The following is a 26701-nucleotide window of genomic DNA, read 5'->3' on the forward strand; positions in this document are numbered from 1 at the left end:
CTATTTCATGATCAAAAGTATCAAATGCCTTTGAAAGATCAAGAAATATTCCTATCACAGTTTCTTCATTATCAAGTGCATTTACGACCAACTGTGCAAAATGTGATAAAACAGACAAAGTAATTCTTCCAGCTCTGACCCCTTGTTGTGCATTAGTTAACAAGTTACATTTGATTAAAAATTTAGTAAGCCGATCTTTCATAGCACATTCAAATATTTTTGAAATAACAGTAAGTATTGATATTGGTCTATAACTGTGTAAATCGTGTAAGTTTCCATTTTTAAAGACTGGGCATGACCAACAAATGGCAAATAAATTAATATGGGAAGGACAGCTGATTCAGAAAGTGATGGAACCAACCAGAGGGAAAAATATCATGGATGTGGTGCTGATAAAACCAGATGAGCTCTATAGAGAAACTGAAGTAATTGATCGTATTAGTGATCATGTAGCTGTTTTTGGCATAGTTAAAAATAAATGTGATAGAAAAGAAGGTCTTAAAAGTAGGACTATTAGGCAGTACCATATGGCTGATAAAGCACGCATGAGGCAGTTTCTAAAAAGTAACAACGATCAATGGAAAACGGTAAATAAAAATGTAAACAGACTCTGGGATGGGTTTAAAGAAATTGTTGAGGAATGCGAAAACAGGTTTGTACCTTTAAGGGAGGTAAGGAATGGTAAAGACCCACCTTATTATAATAGAGAAATAAAGAGACTAAGAAGGAGGTGCAGAATGGAAAGAAATAGAGTTAGAAATGGCTGTGGAAGTAAGGAGAAATTGAAGGAACTTACTAGAAAATTGAATCTAGCAAAGAAGGCAGCTAAGATAACATAATGGCAAGCATAATTGGCAGTCTTACAAATTTTAGTGAAAAATGGAAGGGTATGTATAGGTATTTTAAGGCAGAAACAGGTTCCAAAAAGGACATTCCAGGAATAATTAATGAACAAGGAGAGTGTGTATGTGAGGATCTTCAAAAGGCAGAAGTATTCAGTCAGCAATATGTAAAGATTGTTGGTTATAATGATAATGTCCAGATAGAGGAGGAGACTAAGGCTAAAGAAGTATTAAAATTTAAATATGATAACAATGACATTTACAATAAGATACAGAAGTTGAAAACTAGAAAAGCGGCTGGAATTGATAAGATTTCTGGGGATATACTAAAGACAATGGGTTGGGATATACAGTAGTACCTTATCTGAAGTACTTATTTGATTATTGTTTGGTCAGAGGAGCTATACCAGATGAATGGAGAGTTGCTATAGTAGCCCCTGTGTATAAAGGAAGGGGTGATAGACATAAAGCTGAAAATTACAGGCCAGTAAGTTTGACATGCATTGTATGTAAGCTTTGGGAAGGCATTCTTTCTGATTATATTAGACATGTTTGTGAAATTAATAACTGGTTCGATAGAAGGCAGTTCGGTTTTAGGAAAGGTTATTCCACTGAAGCTCAACTTGTAGGATACCAGCAAGATATAGCAGATACCTGGGATTCAGGAGGTCAAATGGAATGTATCGCGTTTGACCTGTCTAAAGCATTTGATAGGGTGGATCATGGGAGACTACTGGCAAAAATGAGTGCAATTGGACTAGACAAAAAAGTGATTGAATGGGTTGCTATATTTCTAGTAAATAGATCACAGATAATTAGAGTAGGTGAAGCTTCATCTGACCCAGTAATAATTAAGAGGGGAATTCCTCAAGACAGTATTATCGGACCTTTATGTTTTCTTGTATATATAAATTATATGAATAACGGAGTGGATTCAGAGGTAAGGCTTTTTGTGGACGATGTTATTCTCTATACAGTAATAAATAGGTTACAAGATTGTGAGGAACTGCAAAACGACCTCGAAAATGTTGTGAGATGGACAGCAGGCAATGGTATGTGTATAAATGGGGTTAAAAGTCAGGTTGTAAGTTTCACAAATAGCGAAAGTCCTCTCAGTTTTAATTACTGCGTTGATGGGGTGAAAGTTCCTTTTGGGGATCATTGTAAGTATCTAGGTGTTAATATAAGGAAAGATCTTCATTGGGGTAATCACATAAATGGGATTGTAAATAAAGGGTACAGATCTCTGCACATGGTTATGAGGGTGTTTAGGAGTTGTATTAAGGATGTAAATGAGAGGGCATATAAGTCTCTAGTCAGACCCCAACTAGAGTATGGTTCCAGTGTATGGGACCCTCACCAGGATTACCTGATTCAAGAACCGGAAAAAATCCAAAGAAAAGCAGCTCGATTTGTTCTGGGTGATTTCCGACAAAAGAGTAGCGTTACAAAAATGTTGCAATGTTTGGGTTGGGAAGAATTGAGAGAAAGAAGAAGAGCTGCTCGACTAAGTGGTATGTTACAAGTAACTATTCTCATTTTGGTTCCGTATTGAAGTTGACGTATGTCTCAAGTATTATTACAATATTATAAGTCCACATGTTCAATACAATACAATATGATCCACTATTTCATATGGTCAAATATTTTTTATATACATAATACATAAAAGTCAAAGGTACATGTTTCACCATCCTTACGGGCATCATCAGCCTATATCAATCTTAAAATAATACATATACTTATAAATTATAGGTTAAAATGTTGAAAAATGGTTTCGTAAAACATTATACAATAACATCTAAAACAACGATAATGCACCAAAGTATGTTAAAAGAGAGTGAAATTAACAGTTTTGAAGATTAAAACGTGATTAAACATGAAATTTTGAGAGTCTAAAACTAAAATGGATCCATATTTTTATAATATCATTAAGACTGTGAAGGCCTTGAGTATAAATACAATCATCAAAGGGGGATGTTTCTTCAATTCCCAAGTTGAAACCAAGGTGGTATAATCACTTTCAGTTATTTAAAACGGAAGTGTGAATGTAATAAACAAGTTTAAAATGTATATGATTGGGAGATCTGAAAGTCGAGAAGAAAATGGAACTTCTGTAGAGGCGTTGCTTGTGATAAAACGTATGTCAAAGCTAGAGACATAAGTGGTATGTTTCGAGCTGTCAGCAGAGAGATGGCGTGGAATGACATTAGTAGGCGAATAAGTTTGAGTGGCGTTTAAAAAAGTGGGAAAGATCACAATATGAAGATGAAGTTGGAATTCAAGAGGACAAACTGGGGCAAATATTCATTTATAGGAAGGAGAGTTAGGGATTGGAATAACTTACCAAGGGAGATGTTCAATAAATTTCCAATTTCTTTGAAATCATTTAGGAAAAGGCTAGGAAAACAACAGATAGGGAATCTGCCACCTGGGCGACTGTCCTAAATGCAGATCAGTATTGATTGATATTGATTGATATTGAAATGAAATGTTAGAGGACATTCGACCAGTGCAGGTTATTGTAAATAAAAAATGTGTGTGAAAAAGTTAATTCCATCCCATGGTCCATGGAGTTGGGCAGCCAAAGTAGGGGACGGCCTGTAGGGGTGAAGTACAGTGGGGACTTTGAGGGCCCTGGGACCGCTACGGTAGCTGTGAAGGCCCTTCAGGAACTCTGAAAAGTGGTGGCAAAAGGGGCTCTGGTTCAGACGCAGCAGGTCGTTATGATACTTAGGTTCCAAAACGGGTAAAAAAAAAAAAAAAAAAAAAGTAAATAAATGCAAGGTAAATTTTAATCTTATACAAGTTGCATAGTATTATTTGAATTCCACATACTGTATATGAGTTGTCTATGATTGTAAGTATAGGAGATGTTATAAGTAGAATTTTGTAAACAATATAAATTTATTAAGGATGATCTGTTTGTTTAATACAAAAAATTGTTAGCGTAAATTGTATATTATTGTATTCTAGAAAAATTTCTTCTTCTCTTGTTAATTTAAAATTTAGTGCTTGACAATAATGTATTTTAGTGTACCATTCGCCACCGAGGTAGACACCTCATTTGCAAATAAAGAGATTTTGATTTGATTTGTTAAAATGCCCTATGGTTTTACACATTGGTGCCGACTACTTGTATCTTTTACCTTAGACTACTCCCATGTAAATATGTTAATATAATCCTTTTTAACTCAATATTATTTGTACCGGGCGGTACACCTCCGCGCCGCTAATTTAAATTTGCGCCAGTTGAAACTCTCCTACTGGAGGAAGCCTGAACTTTAACTACAGTGCTAATTCTCAAGTTTTTCAGAAGATGTCACTACTTGTAAATTTTGAAGTTTCTGAACTGGGTCGTTTTCGATGTATTTTTGTTTTGCCTGTAGTAAGAAGTGCGAACATTCTCTTCTGGATGGCACTACTGAAGGACTACAATGGTGCACCCTAGTGCGAAGTGAAAGAACTGTTTTTTGGAGAAATTTGGTGTTCAAAAGTTTGTTCTTTGTTAAATTTCTTACAGTCATTGTTTAAGTTGGCAATATTAACCCTTTCTTTCCCCTTGTTTTGAATTTACCAATCCCGAATTTCTCTAATTAATTTTCCACCAATAATGTGTTTCTTCTTCATCTTGTGTAGGGGTTTTCTTGGTTAGCCAATAAAATTCTTGTGGGAGGGTGTTCTCATTCTTGAAACGCCTCGAACTTTCCGCGAGAATATATAAACTGCTGATTTTCGGGTCTCCGCGCCACTTCAGTAACAGCTATCAGTGTGTAAAGTACGTAGCAGGGGGTGGGAAGCGCCTCTTTCTTCGGGAAGCAGTTCAACCACAAGGTAATGGCCTTTTAATAACTTCTTTTCTTGCTAGCTCAGCAGTTTAACTCTCGGGGCAGGTCCGAAGCCTTTTCCATGTAACTTTCCTTTAAAATGTAAAAACACTCGGTATCAATTCTTTCTGTTTTAACTACAAATTGGGATAGAGAGTGCTTAACCCTCTCGAGCTCCCACTCATATTGCTTCGAGGTGAACTTATTTTCTCAACCGTTTCTTCTAGCGTAATGTAAACTGTCTTCTCATATAAGTCACCTCTTTTGTATGGGATTAGCCCTTGCATTAACGGCCTAGTGCCAAGTAAGTTTTAAACAAATGTATTAGGAGTGCAGCTTCGCCTCCTCTCAAATTGGTATTGTCGAGGCCATGTAATATTTCTGTTTCTTCACTTAGTAGGCCTCAGTAGGTTGGGTATCTTTTTACTCCTGTGTCTGTGTCCTTGGAGGACAGCTTGAAAGTCGAGTTTGGTGTGGCCTTTGATAGGCTTAATCTTTGAGAGTGGATTTGATATTTCAATGCGCTTGTGAAATTGATTTTCGGTGCCTCGAGGAGGCTTTATTTTGTAATTGGGAGCAAGTGCTCCTGAACATGATTGGGGTCTTCTGCCCCTTTGTCGAATCTTGTTTTTGGGTAAAGTTGGGCTAATTGCTCAAGAATTGTGAATCCGGGGCTCGAAGCCCAAATCCTGTGAATACTGTAATTGTACATTTGTTGTCTTGCTACTCTGTACCTGCCATTCTTGTTATTTCTTGATTTTGCTAAGGAAATACCTTGTTAAATTTTATCTTAACTTTAATTTCGTATTTTGAGACCTGTTCACCCCCGCACCTTCTTTCACCTCTGCACATCCACGATACTAGGTAACAAGTGGTAGCAGAGCGTGGTTAAATGGGTCTCAATTTAGCCCCTTTTGACGGCTAAACATTGCTTTGTTTTCGAACTCTAACAATTTTCTCAGTTGCTGGAATTTTTGATTTTTCCTTTTTCAAAATTATTCGGTCATCATGTCCGGCCCTCGCGAGGTTCTTCATCCTTTCTATTTGCGTAAAGAGGAATTAATTTATGAACTATCTCTTAGAAACGTTCAATCTGGAAGCACGGTTGCAGTCGACTCCAATAAACTAAAAGATTCCCTCGATTTGCCTATTACCATCCCGACTTTGGGAGAGAAAGAGATTGACGATGCTCTCTCCACAATCAATAACAATACTACTGAGCTAGCATCTGTAGTTAGTTTTTTTGAAGAAAATGATCCTTCTCCCAATCAAATTAAACGTGTGCAAGCCAGGTTATTTCATTTTTCTAATAGAGTTAACAATCTGTTGTCTCTGAAGTTGAATGACGTTCAGAGGAAGGAAGCTAGTGTGGTTCTTGAAAATCTTTCTGAATTGTCCAGTAAGGTTACCCAATTGTTAACTGGGGAAGTTCCTCCCAAAACTGATCAACCCACTACGGTGAATGTAGGTAGCGAGGAAGAGCCTCCTAAGGGAGAAGTCCATAGGAAAACTGTTGGAGCTCAACAAATCTCTGCCTCATTAGACAACGAATCTGAGCATCGTACCTCGTTGAACCATGCACGTTCTGAATTAGCTTCTTCACCCCTTAAACCTCTACCTACTATGTCACCAGGGTTCAGTAGTTTGCCTCATCCATTAGCCATGCTGCTTAGGGGTATTTCGAAGTTTTCTGTTAACACTACCAGTGACGTAATTTCATTCTTAAGGTTTTTAGTTGAGTTTCAGGACCATGCTCTTGTTTTTTCTCTTTCTCCATGTCAAATTTTGCAGATAATTTATCCCTATGCCATTGGTGTTCTCTCGGACAAAATTGTTAGGGCAATAGCGGAACAATCATCTATTGAAGATTTTCATGCACACCTTCTTGCAAATTTCATTCCTGCTCGTGCGAGGTCATCTCTGATTCAGAAGTACTATTATCGTGTACAGCGGTTGGATGAAAACTTGGCAGATTTCATCCAAGATATTAAGTTCTATACTAGGGTGTTTGCTCTTCACCTCCCTGAAGATCAGATTGTACAGGCTATTGTGGAAGGTATTTCACCATCTTATAGGTCATATTTGTGTTTCGTGGCGTGCCCGCAAACCTTCTCTGAACTTGAAGCATTGGCCGTCTCAGCGGAAGGAGTTAGATACGCCGATTCCTTGCGTGTCGCGAAAGAACCCCCTCCTTCTTTTAGTAATCCTCGGCCTCCACCTCGCCGACCAGTCACACCCCGTAAATGTTATGCTTGCGGGTCGCCTGACCATCTTCGGAACAAGTGCCCATCAATCAAGTCTAGTGGGACAAGGAATGGAGCATGGTCATCTCAAGGCTGTTTTAAATGTGGGGCTTTCTCACATATCGCCAAGAATTGCCCAAATTCGAATAGCACCCCCTCCTGCTCAACTTCTGGTGCAAATTCCACCAATGCCAATAATAAAAGGTGACTAGTGGCTTCGGCTGAGTCGACTAATCCATCTTCCCGAGGCTGAGCCCCTGGTAAACAGGTCGAAAATTCAGGGAAAAATCAATCTTCAGATTTACCTTTTGAATGCCCCAAAGAATGTCTTAGGATTGCGGCGGATTTCCCCGCACTTGTGCCCTTCCTCAAAATTGAGTTAAATAATGAGCCTATAACAGCTCTATTAGATTCAGGCAGTGTTTGTTCTATTATTTCGGCTGAATGGTATTCTAAATTGAAATCTATTTGTAAACTTCCTGACTATTGTTCATCGTCTGTTCAATATGTTTCGGCTAATTCTTCTCCATTAGAAATTTTAGGCTCTTTAAATGTCAAAATTCGTATTTTTAAATTTACGTGGAAAGTTAAATTGTTTGTGGCCAAGCACTTGTCTTGCCCCATTATATTGGGAGCTGACTTCATTTCTCACTCTGGTCTTGTGCTCGATCTTCAGAGTAGGTCGTGCACTTTCAAATTTACGTCTAATTGTAAAATCCCATTATTGAAATGTAATTCTGCATCATGTTCATCTATTTCGCCTACCCAGGATGAGATGTTGTTAGACCTTAGACATCTACCTGAGGAGCAGGCTGATAGTATTCGTAAGTTGTGTCAGTCGTTTCCAGAGGTGTTCTCGGATACTCTTGGTGTTACTGACCTTATTGAATACAAAATTGCGGTCACGGATTCGATTCCTGTCCGTTTTCCACCTTATAGGCTATCTCCACCTAAAATGAAGGCTCTGAAGGAAATCATTGATCAAATGTTGAAGGATGGTATTATTCGGCCCTCTAAGTCAGCGTATTCATCACCTATTTTTCTAGTCCCGAAACCCCAAGGCGGCCTCAGGCCTGTCATTGATTATAGGGCTCTCAATCGGAAGGTGGTGTTACAATCTGTGCCCCTTCCTGACCTTCATTCTTGTTTTTCATGGTTTCGTAAGGCCAAGTTCTTCACCATCTTGGATTTGAATTAGGCTTATAATCAAATTCCCCTAGCTGAAGAGTCTAAACACCTTACAGCGTTTGCCACGGACTGGAATTTGTATGAATACAACCGCGTGCCTTTCGGGCTCCCCACGGGAGCAGCTGTACTCACTAGACTGCTAGATAGGGTCTTCTCCGACATCAAATTCGAGTACTTGTATCACTATCTTGATGATGTCGTCGTATTTTCGGAGACTTTTGAAGAACATCTAGATCATCTGCGACAAGTTCTCAATCGCCTTCGTAAGGCCGGGTTAACTGTGAAGTTGTCCAAGGTTTCCTTTGCTAAGCCCTCCATGTCTTTCCTAGGACATATTGTGTCACCTGATGGTGTTGCAGTCGATCATTCTAGAACACAGGCCATCCGTGATTTTAAACCTCCTAAGGACATCAAAGGTATCGCCAGGTTCATTGGTATGGTGAATTTCTTCAGGAAGTTTATTCCTAACTTCGCTAACAGAGCGGCGCCCTTGAACCTTCTTCGTAGGAAAGGCATCAAATTTGAGTGGGGACCTTCTCAACAAGCCGCTTTTGAAGATCTTAAATTAGCTCTCTGTAATGCCCCTGTCCTTGCTATGCCCGATTTCTCGAAGAAATTCATCGTCCAAACCTACGTGGCGGCGGCGGCGGCGGCAGCTGCGGTCCTTCTTCAAGAGACTGAACTAGGGAGGCGACCCATCGCCTATGCATCTAGCACTCTATCGGCTCAAGAAGCCAAGTATTCCATCTATGACCTCGAGGGTTTGGCAGTCTTATTTGCCTTAGAAAAGTTCCGTCTCTATCTGGAACATGTCAAATTCGACCTGGAGACGGATAATCAAGCCTTAAGCTGGGTCTTAGGTAGGCCGCGTCGTACTGGTCGTATAGCCCGTTGGACCATCCGAATTTCTGCCTTCCAATTTGATGTTAGGTATATCAGAGGTACTGAAAATATTGTTGCAGACGGACTCAGCCGTATGTTTTCCAACGACGTCGAGACCCATGAACCGGTCGATAGTTCATCACCTCCCGAGTCCATACTATCTGAGGTTAATGCCATCTTAACAGATGCTCCCATGCTCTTTAGGGACATTGAGAAATATCAACGTGAAGATCCGACGCTGGCTCCGATAATGGAAACCCTTTCTTCTGGGGAACATGTTGTCCCTTATGTACTGAGGAATGGTGTTTTATGTTGCCCTTCGAGGCATGATAAGATGATGAAGGTTGTCGTTCCAGCTATTCTTGTACCTATGATCTTCAAGTACTATCATGAGGCCCCATTAGGGGGGCATCTAGGAATCTTTAAAACTCATGAAAAGATTCGTGAAAGGTTCATCTGAAAGGGTATGGACGGTGAAATTCGTGAACTAGTAAAGGCTTGTAAATCCTGCTTGCTTAGTAAACCAACCATGTCCACCAAGGTAGGCCTGTTGTCTTCTCATCAAGCGTCGCGCCCTATGGAACGCCTGTATATTGATTATGTAGGACCCTTCCCCCAGTCAAAGGGAAATGCCAACAAGTTCATCTTTGTATGTGTAGATGGTTTTACAAGATTTTCCTGGTTATTTCCGACTAAGCTGGCTACCGCTCAGTCCACCATTACTTGTCTAAATTCAATCTTTGCTTCTTTTGGTCCGTGTCAATATATTGTGTCTGATAATGCTAAGGCTTTCACATCTAATCTATTTCGTAAATTCTGTTTTGACCTGTCCATCTCTCATGTGACAACTTCTGCTTATTACACTCAACCATCTCTGGCTGAACGGGTTAATCATAATCTCAGGTCGGCACTTATTGCCTATCATCATGAAGATCATTCTAGGTGGGACACGTCCCTGCATTGGTTAGCTTTTGCTTTGAACTCGGCTGTTCATGAATCACATAAATTTACGCCAGCTTCGCTGATGTTAAAGTTTATTCCCAACACGCCGCTCTCTAACCTCTGGTCTCTGAGTGACATTCTACCTGAGACAATAGATCCAGATAACATTAAAGATCTTTGGAAGAAGGCTAAAGCCAATCTTAAGGTGTCTCATGAAAAGGTTAGGGAAAGATATGATCGTGGACGGAGACCCACCCATTTGAAGGTAGGTGACCAGGTGATGGTCAAGAATTTTGTTCCCGTGGGCAAGCTTGCCCCCAGATTTCATGGACCGTGTATCATTCTCGATTTCCTTACTCCCGTTACCTTATTGTTAAGTAATCCAGCCACCGAGAGGATATTTAGGGTTCACCTGTCGCAGGTGAAACCTGAATAATTTCTGTGCTAACTTGCTTCATATAATCTTGAAAGAAATAGGAAGGTTAAATTTTTTTTTTTGAGGGGTTTCACTGTTATGGCCTTCTGCCCTTTCAATAAAATTTTTTTATATTTTAGCATTTATTGTAAACCTTGCCCGATCAGTTAAACTGCCGTCCTGTCCTTACCATGGCCATTACCACGCTCCCGTCTCCTGCTAACATAACACACAGTGGCTTGTATATGAAATGAATATCTTCACGCCGCTGGCCCCTCAACCTCTCCACAAAGCCTGTGCCCAAAAAAAAAAAAAAAAAAAAAGATGATGGTCCAACAAAATTCTGCCGCCGAGCTTTAATGTTTCAGTGCCCCCGCAGCAGCGCGGCGCCGTACCGCTACTGAGGCAGGGTACGGGCCCGCCCTTCTCCAGTGAGGCCAACCAGTGTACGGCGAGCCGGAGTCCTCCTCCCGGCCAAGGCTGATGTGCGGCGCACAACCTGTAACTGGCCCGCGACCTGCATGTTCGCCGCGGGCGCGGCGTGCTTCAACTCCACTACTCCTCTCATAGTGCGGGCGAGCGGTATCTCAGGGTACTTGAGGGGTCCGAGCGGCCTCCTCTGAACTCAAGCAGCGGCGGATGGTCTGGCCGTCAAACTTACCAACGTTTAAAGTACTTATTCAGCTATATGGACATTCCAGTTCAACAATTACTACCTTTTTTTTGGATTTTACTGCAATATCTGGTGGACTTAGAAAAATTGTCCTCAACTTTAAAAACTAAAAGTTTCCTTCTGAATTCAACTTCTACAAACATAAAGACATTACTTCAAAAGTTACTACAAGAATTATGAAACTGGATCCAATCATTTTAAGAAAATTTGTTGGTAAATACTTCTGCAATTAACATCTATATCAACATCATAACTTGAACTTTGTTTTCAAACAAATTTGATGTGTTACCCCTTGGAGGGACTTTTGGGGGGGGGGAGGTCTGTACCGGGCGGTACACCTCCGCGCCGCTAATTTAAAATTTGCGCCAGTTGAAACTCTTCTACTGTAGGAAGCCTGAACTTTAACTACAGTGCTAATTCTCTAGTTTTTCAGATGTCACTACTTGTAAATTTTGAAGTTTCTGAACTGGGTCGTTTTCGATGTATTTTTGTTTTGCCTGTAGTAAGAAGTGCGAACATTCTCTTCTGGATGGCACTACTGAAGGACTACAATGGTGCACCCTAGTGCGAAGTGAAAGAACTGTTTTTTGGAGAAATTTGGTGTTCAAAAGTTTGTTCTTTGTTAAATTTCTTTCAGTCATTGTTTAAGTTGGCAATATTAACCCTTTCTTTCCCCTTGTTTTGAATTTACCAATCCCGAATTTCTCGAATTAATTTTCCACCAATAATGTGTTTCTTCTTCATCTTGTGTAGGGGTTTTCTTGGTTAGCCAATAAAATTCTTGTGGGAGGGTGTTCTCATTCTTGAAACGCCTCGAACTTTCCGCGAGAATATATAAACTGCTGATTTTCGGGTCTCCGCGCCACTTCTGTAACAGCTATCAGTGTGTAAAGTACGTAGCAGTGGGCGGGAAGTGCCTCTTTCTTCGGCCAGCAGTTCAACCACAAGGTAATGGCCTTTTAATAACTTCTTTTCTTGCTAGCTCAGCAGTTTAACTCTCGGGGCAGGTCCGAAGCCTTTTCCATGTAACTTTCCTTTAAAATGTAAAAACACTCGGTATCAATTCTTTCTGTTTTAACTACAAATTGGGATAGAGAGTGCTTAACCCTCTCGAGCTCCCACTCATATTGCTTCGAGGTGAACTTATTTTCTCAACCGTTTCTTCTAGCGTAATGTAAATTGTCTTCTCATATAAGTCACCTCTTTTGTATGGGATTAGCCCTTGCATTAACGGCCTAGTGCCAAGTAGGTTTTAAACAAATGTATTAGGAGTGCAGCTTCGCCTCCTCTCAAATTGATATTGTCGAGGCCATGTAATATTTCTGTTTCTTCACTTAATAGGCCTCGGTAGGTTGGGTATCTTTTTACTCCTGTGTCTGTGTCCTTGGAGGACAGCTTGAAAGTCGAGTTTGGTGTGGCCTTTGATAGGCTTAATCTTTGAGAGTGGATTTGATATTTCAATGCGCTTGTGAAATTGATTTTGGGTGCCTCGAGGAGGCTTTATTTTGTAATTGGGAGCAAGTGCTCCTGAACATGATTGGGGTCTTCTGCCCCTTTGTCGAATCTTGTTTTTGGGTAAAGTTGGGCTAATTGCTCAAGAATTGTGAATCCGGGGCTCGAAGCCCAAATCCTGTGAATACTGTAATTGTACATTTGTTGCCTTGCTACTCTGTACCTGCCATTCTTGTTATTTCTTGATTTTGCTAAGGAAATATAACCTTGTTAAATTTTATCTTAACTTTAATTTCGTATTTTGAGACCTGTTCACCCCCGCACCTTCTTTCACCTCTGCACATCCACGATACTAGGTAACATTATTTATGAACATTGTTTTTCTCACTGAAATTTAGTAATATTTTCCTAACATTTCTGATAGTGTAACGTCAATATTTCATACGGACCACTGCTGCTGGACACTGTTAAATACCCTGTAGTCTTACGTATTGATGCTGGTCACTTATCTTTTCCTTAGACTGCCCCCATGTAAATATGTAAGACATACCCTAACATTTTGATGCTGTTATCCTTCACAACTGGTAATTTACAGCCAACAGCTGATATGTTGGCATCCATATTATTACTGAACATTGTTTTTCTCATTGACTATTCCTACTGAAATATGTCAATATTATTTCTTAGTAATTATAATTTAAATACAAATCAAGTACCTGATTTTTGCCTTGAGGTAGTACTGTGACTGATGATGCCTTCAATGACAGGCGAAACATGTCTCATATGGAAATAAAGATAAATTCCTAATTGTTTAAAATTTTAATGTATTGAATACGTGATATTGTAAACTAATTAGCATCCTACATTTAGTATCTTCAATATGGGTTCATAATGATATTTATCACTTGCAAAGTTGTTTGGATCTCAAAATCATTACTGGATTAAGTGTTGGACAGAGAGTTTTGATTCTTAGAATTGATTTAACACCATCCGACACTAATCTTCCATTTAATTTTAGAAGACACCAATTTCCTATTCGCCTTGCATTCAGTATGACGATTAATAAAGCTCAAGGACAGGCTTTAGATCATGTTGGTGTTTATTTACCCCAGCCTGTTTTTAGCCATGGCCAGCTGTACATAGCAATGTCTCAAGTTCAGTCATTTGACAGTTTAAAAGTACAAATAGTGCCAGTGAGCCATAAGACAATAAACGTAGTGTTTAAGGAGGTGCTCTAACAGCAAGACATTTGACCTGAATTGCTCTGCATGAAAGGTACTACACACTTCAGTCCATAAGTCTATTCCTGGAAGCAGTTTTTAACCACGGCAAACTAAATGTAGCAAAACCAGTTACTTGCTGGTTTTTAAGTGCCAGAAAAATATGTCTTACCAAACCAGAAACTTAGTATTCCATTAAATTTCAATGGGTTCTGCCTAGTAAACAATAATTCTTCCATAGGCTATTTAATAGACCCAATGGTGCAGTGGAATGCCTGCTAACGTTGATGCAGGAAAATGGCAAATTTATGAGCCTACGATCCTGTACTGCTAGAGGAAGTATGATCTAGAAGAAATCTAAGTCATTGACCTAATGGTGGGAGCGCACCAGCCCTTACCTCCAGGTGGATTTCTCTCTACAGATGAAAGTCTTAAAAATCACAGTGTTGGACCTAAAAGGATCGATCTCCATCTTCCGAAATCACTACTACTGAGAAGCAACTGCAGCAACAAAAACAAACTATGAAGAACACTCAAAATTCTAATCAGCTAAAAAGTTGTGAAGTGATAGGCAACCTAGAAATCTGGGAAGAGTAGGGTGAATTAATCTTAGTTATATATAATTTTATGAGGTTATTGTTAGCCTTTTCAGTCCTTGTAGGGATATGCGGCATCTACTACATATGAGAAACTGAATGTTAATGTGCTGGAGAAAAATGTTGTGTGTGCTGTGCGAGTTGTAGGAATGTTCGGGACGGCACAAACACCCAGTCCCTGAACTAAGAGAACTAACTGTTAAAGGTATTTACTTCCTTTCCGTGTCCGGGTCAGATACACTGTTCCCAAAATTTTAGCATTCAGTATGATGATTAATAAAGCTCAAGGACAGACTTTAGATCGTGTTGGTGTTTATTTACCCCAGCCTGTTTTTAGCCATGGCCAGCTGTACATACCAATGTCTTGAGTTCAGTCATTTGTTGATAATCTTAACAATAATAGGTATTTGTATTTGATCCTGTACTGACTTGTCTTAAGCTATTAAAAACTACAGTATTTAAAAAAGTATGTGAAAATTATTTATTCATACATTTATTCTTTGACTGGACTTCACTGATGAAAGGAATGTACTATGTTCCTGAAACATGTATGAATAAATAATTTTCAATTATAAAAAGTGTATGGACAAATACCACCACAAAGAGATCTATAACGTCAAAGGCCTCCAAGGAATAGACACAGGTTCAGATCACTACATAGTTAAAATTAAACTCACTCCCCAGAGGAGACAACAAAAGCGAGCCCCTAAAACCAAAAGAAAAATAAATCCTACCCAGCTAATCAACAATGAAAATTATCAAAAAGCAACTGAAAAAACAAAAATCACAGATAAACTTGAAGACTTAGTAAACAACCTTAAAGAAATTGTAGAAGACCTGGCTCCAATTATACCACATAAAAATCACCAATGGTGGAACAGTGAATGTGATGAAACAGTGAAGAAAAGACATCTGGCATGGATATTGCACCAGTCCAAAAAATCAGAAATATCCTATCAAAATCTAGTAAAACAGAGAAAAGAAACTACCCAAGTCTTAAGAAGAATAAAAAGACAGCATCATAAGGACACATTGCACTTAATTGAAGAAGAATTCAATACAACTCAATCAAGGGACTACCTTCAGAAAACCGCTCCAAAAATATGAACCCCCGACCTTATTGATTGTTACGTTTATTCAAGACAACGCGTACACAATAATAATAATGTATATAGCAAAATTAATAATAATATAATAAAAATAATAAAATAATAATAATAATAAATGTTGACATAATATGTGAATAATGAAATAGTAAAATGACGCAGTAGCGGTGATTATATCAAAACATGGAAATGTGACGGAAAACTTCTAAATACGCAAAATCAAATCGTACGCTGGGAACTTACAGGCCTAATAATGACAACTAAGACAGGATTGTGGAACGTGCAGGGCCCCTATGAGGTCCATGGGAATGTATGACGTTATGGGGGAGAAAAGTCTTACAATAATACACCCAACAGACAAATAATTATTGAGAAAATGAACATGCAATTATAAATGAACTGCGGATTAACTGATACATGAGACACAAAACAAAGATGTGTAAGGGAAACAATTAAGCTCTTCGGTCATGAACAAACTTTGACATAGAGGTTCACATTAAAGTTAAATTTACGGAATGACAGGAGGCAACCTCGAAAGAATCAAAAAAATAATTACGCTATTCAAGAAAGAGTGTTACAGTTACTTACAATTACAACTAGAGTTAGAAAAGAAGGTCTGCCTCAAAAAACAACATGTTTCGGACTAGCATAATAGCTAAGTCATACAAATGCTCTATTTTGGTAAACGTGGTAAACTAGAGGAAACTCCGGCACACAAGATGAAATTCTACATAATTACAGAAGTTACATGAGTGGGAAAAGTCCGAAACACAAGAATGCATATAAATCAATATAAGGCAAAAACATAGCGCTTACCTTGGCCGGCTGAAGACCCATTGCAGGACGGACGCAAAACGCATCCGCCTGCTGTAGTGATCCAAATTTAAAGACGCCGAAAAATTAACTTGCACACGCGAGGAGCCACAAACAGGAAATCGTGTGATTACAAATAACCAATAGCAACACTCCAGTTTGCCACATTCACCAATTAAAAATCCTAATATACTGGCCAATAAAAACACTTGTATTTTTGCCAATGACAATGATCTTCTAGAATAATCCTTTCTGCCGAATTCGCATATTAGCGGATATTACAAAACGACAGGAAAGAGCCTCTTACACGTGGCACACCCTGCCTCACAAGTTATGTATAAAATCCACATCCCTTTTTATAATTTACAGAATAATACAATTTAAAACAGGAAATGTAAATACCCAGATCTCTTTGAACATAAATCTTCTTCACAGTCCATTTCTTCATAAGTCTAATTATGTAATAATTTTTAAATGTTACACCTCATTGATTTTTCAGGTCTTTTCTTGAGGTTTTCCAGAATAAGAAAACTGCATATGTAATCATTTGCTTTGCATAAACACTTCAGTTTTTTAAATGTTTTTGTTTACCCAACATGATGACCTGACAAAATTTAAATAACATTACATAACAAGAAATGATGACAAGACAAAATTTAAATAACATTACATTACAAGGACTTCTGTTGCTTCACTGATTTCTGTTCACTGCTGTTCAACAATGGCCACATTGATGAAGGATGAAAATGTTAAGCTGGCTCATAACAATAAAGACAATGCAGAAATTCTGGCTAAATATTTCAACAAGTTTCTAAATTGTGAGGAATCTACATCACTTCTTCATTTGGACACCAACACCCCAATAAAACATCACCAGAGAACATCAATTCCCCCACAATAAAGGAAGTCTACCAAGCACTGAATAAATTCAAAAACTACAAAGCGCCCGGAGAAGATCAGACCTTTGCGGAAATCTGGAAATTTGCAGGAAGATCAGCAGAAGTTGCCCTCCATTAGCAACTTGTCTCTATCTGGATTAAAGAAGAAACTACCAGAACACTGGACAACAGCGCTCATTCACCCACTGAAGAAAAAAAAAAAGAGAGACAAAACCGACCCTAATAACTACGGGGGAATCTCGCTCCTGGACACAACATACGAAAGCTTTTTAATAATCATCCTTAATAGGATAAGTTTACAACTTGAGAAACAACTAGGAGAATATCAAGGAGGTTTCAGACCCTGGAGGAGCTGTTCTGATCAGATCATGAGTCTTAAGTTGATAATGGACTATAACAGGAGAAGAAACTAACACCAAATCAAAAGTAAAGTCATTTGACATTAAAACTGGATTACGGCAGGAGATGGGCTCTCACCACTATTATTTAATTGTGTTCTAGAAATGGTAATGAGGGAATGGCTTAGGAAATGTCCCCCCAAAATAAAGATTCGCCAAAACACCAAAACAAATTGCCTGGGTTTTGCTGACGATTTACCATTAGTAGCAGTTGACATAAAAGAAGCAAAAACCCAGATATCAGAACTTCAAAACATTGCAAATAAAATTGGCCTCAAAATATCATTTGAAAAAAAAACCCAGAAATTATGGCCCAAAAAACAACACAGTTAAAAGAAATTGCAATAAATGGTAATAAAATCATCAAAATAGTAACTCAATTTAAATATCTTGGAGAAGTAATAACACATAATCTAAATGAAAATAATCAATCCAAACAAGAAAAAATGGATTAGCTAAAGCACAAAAATTAACATGGGATATCTACAAAAAGAAATGTCTTATCACTATACATACATACGTCATCATTATAGACCGTTATGCCTTTCAGCGTTCAGTCTGCAAGCCTCTGTGAATTTACTAAATGTTGCCACAATCCTCTATTTGCAACTAGTGCTGTGGCCTCATTTAGTTCTATACCTCTTATCTTTCAATCGTTAGCAACTGAGTCTAATCATCATTGTCTTGGTCTCCCTCTACTTCTCTTACCCTCCATAACTGAGTCCATTATTCTCCTAGGTAACCTATCTTCCTCCATTCTGTAAGAAGGAAGTCAGCTCCCGAACCAAATTATCTTTACATCGGTCTGTTTTCAGATCAAATTTGCTTTACGGGAGCGAAAGCTGGGTGGACTCAGGATATCTTATTCATAAGTTAGAAATAACAGACATGAAAGTAGCGAGAATGATTGCTGGTACAAACAGGTGGGAACAATGGCAGGAGAGTACTCAGAATGAGGCGATAAAGGCTAAGTTAGGAATGAACTCGATGGATGAAGCTGTACGCATCAACTGGCTTTGATGGTGGAGTCATGTGAGGCCTTGATTCAATCTCACTTACTATATTACCATCCTGGGGAAAGACACATCCTAAATACTTGAAATTATCTACCTGTTGCAAGTTTGTATCACCAATTTGACATTGAATTCTCTCAAATTTCTCACCTACTGACATCAATTTAGTTTTTGAAAGGCTAATTTTCATACCATACTCATTGCATCTATTTTCAAGTTTGCAAGATATTAGACTGCAGGCTTTCGGCACAATCTGCCATTAAGACCAAGACTGCTTACTACATTTACACCTAACTCTATCCCTCCCTGCCACGTTATACCTTTCAGCAGATGATTCATGTAAACTATGAACAACAAAGGTGAAAGATTACAGCCTTGTCTAACCCCTGTAAATATACTGAACCAAGAACTCACTCCACCATCAATTCTCACTGCAGCCCAATTGTCAACATAAATGCAAAAATAAAACACTACATCACAGTTATAAAACCGGAAGCTACATATTCAACAGAAACACTTTTTCACCAGAATAAACAACCAAAGACTGACAGACTTCAGAGAATTGAAAGGAGGATTGGAAGAACCTGCATCAGCAAAAAATACCAGAAAGATGGACAGTGGCGGATAATACCTAACAAAGTCGTGTACAAAGAGCTAGAACGCATTACAGATACTATGTGTAAGAGGAGACTGGAATTCTTTGGACATATCATGAGGATGCAGGATTCGAGACATCTGAAACAACTAGTACAACACAATCTTGTCTCAAAAAATACCACAACAGGATGTAAATGGATCAGAGAAGTAAGAGAGGATTTGAAGGAAATAGGCCTTACAACAGAAGACACCACAAATAAGATAAAACTAAATACAAAACTGAAGAATACAAACCTCCGGCCTTTACGCGAAACAAACCAACGGCACGCATATTTTCAACCGAGAAAAGGGCATGAAGGTCGGAGTGTCTGAAGAAGTACTGGGAGGACCGCAAAGCCCGAACAATCCCTTCAAAGAGACCTGAACGATGGACTGACTAAAGTGATCCTATGCGGTCATAAAACAAGAAGAAGAAAAAGTGTATTGACAAGATGGACCAAACACATACTATTTTAAATAGTTTTTAATAGCTTGAGATGGCTTTGCCAATTACTTCCAGGATGTCGTGGGCTGTGCAGCATTTAGTCTCCCACAGACCAGATATGCTTGGTCCTGGATGGCTCTGAATTTGCACTGTGTGCTGCTTTCTACCAAGAGTAATTCCTACCTTTAAAGGTTTGCCTTGCATTTTGAAACACCAGTTCTGTTACAGAAATCTTGAGATGGTGTAAGGGAGGTCTCATCCAGGGTCTAGTTCTTTCCCGACCTGCATTTCTCGATCATTCAACTTCTCCTTCCCCAACTTCATGCGAGTGCTGTCTAGAGATTCTTGAAGTGCCTGGGAACTAGTGAAGTATCTCTTCCTAGACTTTAGGCAAGTGATATCCATACAGAGGGTGGTGTGGATCTTTCCTTTGCTTTATGTCCTTGGCATCTTCCTACATATATTATGGGGTGCGATTCTGAAGAGTGGGTGGAGTTTGTGAACAGGTGTTGGTTTAAGGCATTTTATGATAATGCAGGCAGTTTCATTAAATATGTCAACGCGGTTTATGTGAGCCGATGCTTCCTAACAGAAGCTGCATGCTCTCCGCCATGCTGATGTTCTCGCAGTGTTGCTTACTGTGCTCTCCAAGCAGAACTGGCCAGTTTGTACAAGATATTGTTTCTAGAACACAATTTTCTTTCTGTATTCAAGCAATGTTGCTTGTATGACAATGTACGGGCAAGTAATTGGGGAATGCTACAATCGATCCCCTCTCACCCAAATGTCAAGCTCCCTTCTCTGTTGCGCTGGTGGAATCCACATATTTCCTCTTTTATTGGGATGGGCTTTAGGTCGCTGGCTTCATAGTATGATAGTTCCTACAGAGTTCTATCTAGCATTATTTCAACTTCATTGCCAGTAAATCTTCTGCCTTGCGTGGCTACAGCAATATCATCAGGAGTATGTAAACCTCTGTGTGTTGATAAGGATGAGCCGGTTGTTAGTATAGACCAGTAGCCCGCAAAGTGTGGGGGGGGGGGGGAGTATGATCTAGGAATGGGGGGCGTTCAACGGTCGGAAGTTTATATGACGACACAAACTTCATTTCATTTTTTAACAATTATTACTATACTTACAAAGCCTCTGTGGCTCAGATGGCTGCGCGTCAGCCTCTCACCGCTGGATACCGGGATTCAAATCCTGGTCACTCCATGTGAGATTTGTGCCTTGACAAAGCAGAGGCGGGACAGGTTTTTCTCTGGGTACTCCGGTTTTTCCTGTCATCTTACATTCCTGCAACACTCTCCATTCTCATTTCATAGCATCTATCAGTCACTAACAAATCACTTTGGGAGTGGTGACCCCATCGTGCTAATAGCCTATATATGATTCATTCATTACATCCCTGACCCGGTCAATGACTGGAAAACAGGTTGTAGGTTTTCATTTTTTTTCATTATTACTATCCTTATAGTCTTAGTACAGTAATCCAGGCAAGATCTTCCACTCCTATTCAAAACTTTCATGGAAATGCACTACCTTACTTAGAATTTCACAAATGCTGACCAGAAAGGTTGGTATGACCCTGCCAACAAGAGTTTGGGTATTCGGTGCTGCCAAAGTCTTTGATCACAGCAATTACCTTAGCGCCCTTTCAGATCTGAACCTACCATTTGTGGCAACAACTTCCACCCATTGTAGCTTAATGACAATAAGACTTGACAATGATACCATGAAACCTCGCTATGCTACGAGAGTAGATACTTCTTTCTCAGTATGAAAGTAGTCAGTCAATGCAAAGACTGAGTGAACAGTGCAATGTGCAGTGCAGACTGATTTCTGAGAGTTCTGAGTAGAGGAAATAACTTCCTTTTAGTGGTAAACGTTTTGTTATAATCACAGGCTGATTCACAGTGGTAAAAAGCAATCCAGTGCAAGTGCTTTGTCGAGTGCCTGTTTTACGAAAATGCCTAATTAAGAACAGGATGCAAATTTATTTGTATATTCACCTTCCACATGTGCTTCAGTTATCACCAGTAAGGTTAATTATTCAACAAAAACAAAAGTGGGAAATATCAAGACAATTATCTGAAACTAGGTTTCACAAAAAACTTTTTCTTTTTAGAATTTGCCTTACGTTGCACCGACACAGATAGGTCTTATGGCGACGATGGGATAGGAAAGGGCTATGAGTTGGAAGAAAGTGGCCGTGGCCTTAATATAGGTACAGCCCCAGCATTTTCCTGGTGTGAAAATGGGAAACCACGGAAAACCATCTTCAGGACTGCCAACACTGGGGTTCGAACCCACTATCTTCCGGATGCAAGCTTACATCTGTGCGCCCCTAACCACATGGTAAATTTGCCCGGTCACAAACATTCTATTGTATAACCACAAACAGCCAGTGTTTTCTTTGCTTGGTTAGGTTAGCCAACAATAGTTTGAAACCTGAAAAACTTAGAAGATATTCTATACAAAACATCCAGAGCATGTGAGCAAACCTACTGACTTAAAACATCAAAAGCAACAATTGAAAGAAAATGTCATTCTTACAAAAGCTTGCTCAAGTTCCTAAGAAAGCACTAAGAGTGTTCTTAGAGGTTTTAACTAGTATGATTTGCCATTATAGGCCACTAATTATTATTAACAAAAGTTCTTGTGAGCTGGATTTTTGTGCGATCTAATGAGTAGTGAAAGGAAGTGAGGGAAAGAAAGAAAGATTATTACAAGTTGCTTTACGTCGCACTGACACAGATAAATCTTATGGCGACGATAGGATAGGAAGGGGCTAGGGTTATCGAGCTCGGTAAGAAGAAAGAAAGAAGAGTGGGGGGGGGGGGGGGGCAAGAAATTTTCACTCCAGAAGGGAGGTGTGACATATAAAATGTTTGGAGGACTGGTACAGACGTATAGCAATAGAGCCAGCACACTGCCTTGGGACTTAGATGGCAATCTTCTGTGATTATATAGCTTTCATAACAACTTTCTATGATTTACTGTATCATAGGCTGCTGTTAGGTCGATAAAAACTACTCCAGTCACAAGCTTCCTTTCAAGACCATCCTCAGCATGTTGCGGGAGGTTTGAAATTTGACCACCACATCATTTACCAGGTCTGACAGCAGCTTGTTCTTTCATTATTTTGCTGTCAATTGCTGTCAATACGGTATAGAACCATTCTTTTTAAGACCTTAAATGAAATGAAATGGCGTATGGCTTTTAGTGCCGGGAGTATCCAAGGACATGTTTGGCTCCCCAGGTGCAGGTCTTTTGATTTGACATCCGTAGGCAATCTGCGCGTCTTGATGACGATGAAATGATGATAAAGACGACACATACACCCAGCCCCCGTGCCAGTGAAATTGACGAATGATGATTAAAATTCCCGACCCTGCCGGGAATCGAACCCGAGACCCCTGTGACCAAAGGCCAGCACGCTAACCATTTAGCCATGGAGCCAGACAAGACCTTAAATAAATGACACAGAAGAGAGACAGGCTGATAGCTCTTAGCGTCATCTGGGTCTCTGGCCAGTTTGAGAAGTGCCGACACTTTAGCCTTTCTTCAGGCCTTGGATATTTTAAATTTTAATGACACAAACATTCATTAACTGTAGGAGTTACTTGAGAGTCCTTGAGTCAAACCATTTGAATTGTTCATTTCTCAGATTGTCAATACCAGCCACTCTGTTAGGTTTCAGGCCGTCAATGGCACTCTGTAGCTCCTTCAGGGTGAACGGGGATGTTCAATTGGCTGCTGTCATATTCTCTCATGCTAAGTGGTTCACTGTCTTTCTTCCCAACTATTTTCCCATTCAGAAGAAGTTGACTGGCAATCTCATCTGGAGTCACTTTGCTGATCTTACTCTGTTGTTCAGTTTATTCACCGCTGATGTTTTTCAAAGCCTTCCAGGCACATCTACTATCCAACTTCACGTCTAAGTTTTCAACAAGATTACACCACTTTGCTTTCCTTGCCTCAATTACTGTAGTTGTTCTCCCAATTGAAAAGGTCTTCATAATAAAGTTTTTTTTTTTTTTTTTTTTTTTTTTTTTGGGTTTTACGTCGCACCGACACAGATAGGTTTTATGGTGACGGTGAGATAGGAAAGGCCTAGGAGTTGGAAGGAAGTGGCCGTGGCCTTAATTAAGGTACAGCCCCAGCATTTGCCTGGTGTGAAAATGGGAAACCACAGTAAACCATCTTCAGGGCAGCCGACAGTGGGATTCGAACCCACGATCTCCCGGATGCAGGCTCACAGCTATAATAAAGGCACTGGTACCTCATGATGAGGGGATTCCAAATCTGTTAATCCATGGATGTTCTGGGTTTGGCAGCCTCTTAGGATGCTTCGTGGAAATTACTTTAATGGGAGTGAAGTCTTATCACTCAGGGCATACAGAAATAGCCTCCACAGCTTCTTCAAGATCTGCAGAAATCTCATCCAATTAGTCCTCTTGAAATTAATCTCCTTTGGAAAGGTTCTTTTTCTGGTTTTACAACTGCCTGCAACGTGCACCAGATAAGCCTGTGTTGAGTATAGGGTATTGGATCATCACATAGAATGAGCCTTCATAAAGATTGTTTTTACTACATGAGAAGAACAAGTTACAATTGGACTTACCCTGTGCACGCTCGGAACAATTTATACACATTAGAGTATAAACCTTGAGGTGTAGATTTTGTATGCAGAGAGATGAACAGTTTAAACACCCACATCATCAACTTCATAAGTTGAGTTACTGCTTGAGACTACAAAGGAACAGACTAGAACGGGATGCAGATTGAGTCAGGGCAGATGCGGGTGATTTACCATTAGCTTCTGAGAACAGCAACTGACAGAGTTAACCACTTCCATGAGGTGGATGATTAATTTTACCACAATAAATGAAAATGTATTAATACGTCTTAAACAAAATATTATCGCAACTACTTTCAATTGTAATGGCCACCTAGTTTAGTAGCTTTCACCATCCTTTGAATTCAGGAACATTGTTCCACATTTTATGTCTGGTCAGCTCTTCAACATGAATGGGGCATCCTATGGAATAACCATCATCGAACTTGATTTTTCTTCAGTATAGTGACATGTTCTGGATGATTTAGTATTTAGACCTTGTGATTCCAGCATATAACAAAGTGCAAAATTATTTTTCTCCTGACTTTACACCTTGGAACTGTTCTTGGCTCATCATGTGATGCCATACATAGTCATATCTTGCTATTAGCCTCGAGTGACATAATGCCGTTGCTGATTGTTGTTCATTATTTGGCATTCCTCCCTCCTGTAACTGATAATCTTGTGTGTGTCGTTCACCATCTTAGTATTACACCAACAAGGGGAGACCAGAACTGCAGCTGGGATGAGGGTTTTATTTTGACAGGCAAGGTAGGCCTTACATCACAAAGAAAAATTGTGGATTTTAAGAATTTATCAACTAACCACCTGCATGGACTTGCTGTATGTGTTTCTCATGAAACTCTACAGAATTCCTTGGCATGAACTTGTGAGCTGCTCATCACTGTTGCTAAGCTAGTGGGCACTCTGCCTGCTGCCATATTCTATTACCGAGCGAGTTGGCCGTGTGGCTAGGGTCGCACAGCTGTGAGCTCGCATCCGAGAGATAGTGGGTTCGAACCCCACTGTCGGCAGCCCTGAAGATGGTTTTCCATTGTTTCCCATTTTCACACCAGGCAAATGCTGGGGCTGTACCTTAATTAAGGCCACAACCGCTTCCTTCCCATTCCTAGACCTTTCCTATCCCATCGTCGCCATAAGACCTATCTGTGTCGGTGCGACGTAAAGCAAATAGCATATTCTATTATGGTAAGTGGTTCAATGTTTTTTTCCTATTTTCCCCATTCAGAAGAAGCTGACTGGCAATCTAATCTGGCGTCACTTTGCTGATCTTAATCTGTTGTTCAGTTGATTCACAGCTGATGTTCTTCAAAGCCTTCCAGGCACATCTACTATCCAACTTCACGTGTAAGTTTTCAACAAGATTACACCACTTTGCTTTCCTTGCTTCAATTACAGTAGTTATTCTTCCAATTGAAGAAGTCTTCATAATAAAGGCATTGTTACCTCGTGATCAGGGGCTTCAAATCTTATGTTAATCCCTGGATGTACTGGGTTCGACAGCCTCTTGGGATGCTTCTTGGAAATTACTTTAATGGGAGTGAAGTCTTATCTCTGAGGGAAAGAGGTATATCCTCAACAGCTTCTTCAAGGTCTGCAGGAAACCTCATCCAATTAGCCCTCTTGAAATTAATCTCCTTCTTCCACTCAAAGCTTAGTTCACTTGGTCTTTACATGTACTATGACAAAATCTTAACTGGTAGATTAATGCACATGTATAGTAATAGTGTGTTTAGTTCGGTTGAAAACGTGTGCTATGACTTTCGTTTATGTCCAGTCCAGGAGAATATTCTCTAGTTTAGCTATGCCAAAGTTTGAGACTTATCTGGGACTTTGCTCCTATCGGGGATTCTGCTGTAAAAATCAAGATGGCTGCACATCGTGATGAATCTTCATGACCCTGTATGAAGAATAAGTTGTTATAGTGTAATTTGAGTATATATTTACAGTATAAAATATGTCACGCTTCCTATCCAGCAATAACAATATTTTTGAAGACTTGCTGAGCTAGCAAGTTGTTGCCACTGACTATATGAGGTGCACACAAGCTGTGTAATGGCAAGCTTTGTTGGTGGCCATAGTAGTTAAGGTGCCATCCCTTGATGCTACAACACCGTTATCTGTCTGTTCGAGTCCCATTAGTTGAGTACATTTTTACCTTCTAAATGTTAATTGGCAGGGTACTACAGGTGGTGTTATGCATTTCCTAATCACTAGAGCTTTGGTTCTATTCCAAACCTCACCCCAGTGCTTATATGGAGTAAGGTAAGACTTTGTTCATGGCGATTCGTCCATTGAATGATGACGTTAAGGAGATTCTATTTCTTTTACTTCATAACAACTTACTACCAGGAATTTACACTAAAGTGAGATAAATACTTGGCAGTACTATTCTAACGTTGTTTTGGAAAAAATTAAGTAACTAATTATTACATTAACAATAATAAATTGAGTAATTAATAATACAAT

This window comes from Anabrus simplex, chromosome 7 (genome assembly GCF_040414725.1).
Source record: "Anabrus simplex isolate iqAnaSimp1 chromosome 7, ASM4041472v1, whole genome shotgun sequence".
Lineage (NCBI taxonomy): Eukaryota > Metazoa > Arthropoda > Insecta > Orthoptera > Tettigoniidae > Anabrus > Anabrus simplex.